Consider the following 2,202-nt stretch of genomic DNA (forward strand, 5'->3'; position numbering starts at 1 on the left):
CAACCCTACTAGTAATCTGAATTTGATCTAAAGGTATGTGGTGCTGTAAATATGTCACACAACTACCAGTCCATGAATGAAACACATGCTGAGGTAAATGCTGCTACCCAAGTAAGAGATACGTCCAAAATCCTTTCACATTAGTTACTAGTCAAGAAGTCCTACATTTTAAATGCCAAAGTAAATGCTGCTGCCCACATAACAGATACTTGCAAAATCCCTTTAGATTATTTTTTAGACAAGAAATCTTTATATAGAACTTCACCTGAAGTTTTCCATGCAGGCTTCAGTGACCATGTAGCTCAAATACTAAGGTTAAAAGTAAAATATGGTATTTGGAACAACATGTCTCTAAAAAAATACATGAGGATTATGAGGATACAGAATTTTGGTAAATTGTATTCTGAATGTTTCACTTAAGCATTAGAGTTGCCAACTTTCTGTACTCTCTTTATCTGTAAATGAATAAGTGTATCTGTAATTAATGTTATTGTAATGGCTGTGATATTTAAATACCATTCAAATGTGTCATTCCTGTGTACATGGCAATCCATGTTAGTTCAAATGCTTGTTTTGTATGTCAGTATTTGTTTGAGGTGCTCCATGAATAGTGTCAAGCATCTGAAGTTTATCAGCAAATGTCTCTACATGACAGCAGGTGTTGCATGGAGCTACCAACATTGCATGGATTACCTAGAATGGTTGCAGAGTCTTGCATTAGAATAGTCTCAAACATTCTCTGCTACTTTCTCTCATGTTTTACGTTAATTTAAAATGTGACTTTCTAATGTCAATCGAGACAAAACACATTGGTTGACAATGAGAGAAAGTAATTGATGTTCCAATGCTAACCAACAATATATTATAAATAAGCTGTCTGCATCAGTGTAACAGGGGTGTGTGACTCTACCAAATAGCAGACGTACTTGTCAGCTCTATGTCTTTGTAGCCCAGATGCATATTTTTGACTTTTTAAATTTATGTGGCCTTACCTGCAGTGCTACTGCTAGAATGCTGTTCTTCACCAAATGGACTCTAATAATGAATTATTCTAAGGCAATAATGAATTATTCTAAGCCTGTGTTATTTAAATGAGTTCCACAAAGTTTCTAACATTCTTCAAGTGACATGAGACAGTGTAGTACTGGGGCGAAAGACTCACACGTCTCTCGCAGTCAACTTACGTAGTCAGAATGAGATTTTCACTCTGCAGAGGAGTGTGCGCTGATATGAAACTTCCTGGCAGATTAAAACTGTGTGCCCGACCGAGACTCGAACTCGGGACCTTTGCCTTTCGCGGGCAAGTGCTCTACCAACTGAGCTACCGAAGCACGACTCACGTCCGGTACTCACAGCTTTAGTTCTGCCAGTATCCGTCTCCTACCTTCCAAACTTTACAGAAGCTCTTCTGCGAACCTTGCAGAACTAGCACTCCTGAAAGAAAGGATATTGCGGAGGCTGTGGCTAAGCCATGTTTCAACTTACGTAGTGTGTGCAGCCAGTCCTCTTCTGTATAATCAGATACATTGATCTCTAAAAGCTTCTTCTCTGAAGGCTATAGCGCATTACAGGAATTTATTAAGCTACTTCTCTATTCTTGAAATAATTTTTGCACTTGTGGAACACTTTCAGTTCATTCATGGTATGTTTTCAACTCTCAACACAAAGCAACATTTACTCTTTTTCATATAAGTAGGTTAACTCTGGCAAGGCAACCGAGGTCCTTAAATGTCAGACTCGATAAACACAAGTACAATATCATAGGTTGTAACAATCCAATAATTTATGGACATCACATTCGTCCTGTCTCATGCAGAGTTAAGATATGAAAAAGTATTTAGTCAATTGTTTTCTTCTCTTTTTCTACAGTAATCACTTTCCCAGGCACATCAAAGAATACTAAGGTTTTCATCATGTTTTCTGCGGCACTGGCAGCAAACACTTGTCATTGCTCACCCCTCTTACAGTCTTCTAATAACAAACTTCCAATGTGCACATAGAAACAACTGGATCGGTAGAAACGTTCTCACTCTCCCACACTCATACCTAAACTATCGGGTGTTCGAGATGGTAGAATGGGTAGTGTTTCTAGAATTTACACTGAAATTCTTGAGGCTGGTTTCTGTGGCAGGGTCAGCGTGATGTACATGTGTGATAACTGCTTACTCTCCACACCCAATCTTCTTAGTTGAAAAGTTGAGG

General features: G+C 38.5%; 1 non-coding gene across 1 annotated transcript; it reads right to left on the reverse strand.

The window, feature by feature from the left end:
* Positions 1–1,257: 1,257 nt before the first annotated feature.
* Positions 1,258–1,332, reverse strand: Trnas-cga (transfer RNA serine (anticodon CGA)). Its single transcript has one exon. It is a non-coding gene; the product is annotated as a tRNA-Ser (tRNA).
* Positions 1,333–2,202: the final 870 nt, after the last annotated feature.

The sequence above is a fragment of the Schistocerca gregaria genome, chromosome 4 (genome assembly GCF_023897955.1).
Source record: "Schistocerca gregaria isolate iqSchGreg1 chromosome 4, iqSchGreg1.2, whole genome shotgun sequence".
Taxonomy (NCBI): Eukaryota; Metazoa; Arthropoda; class Insecta; order Orthoptera; family Acrididae; genus Schistocerca; species Schistocerca gregaria.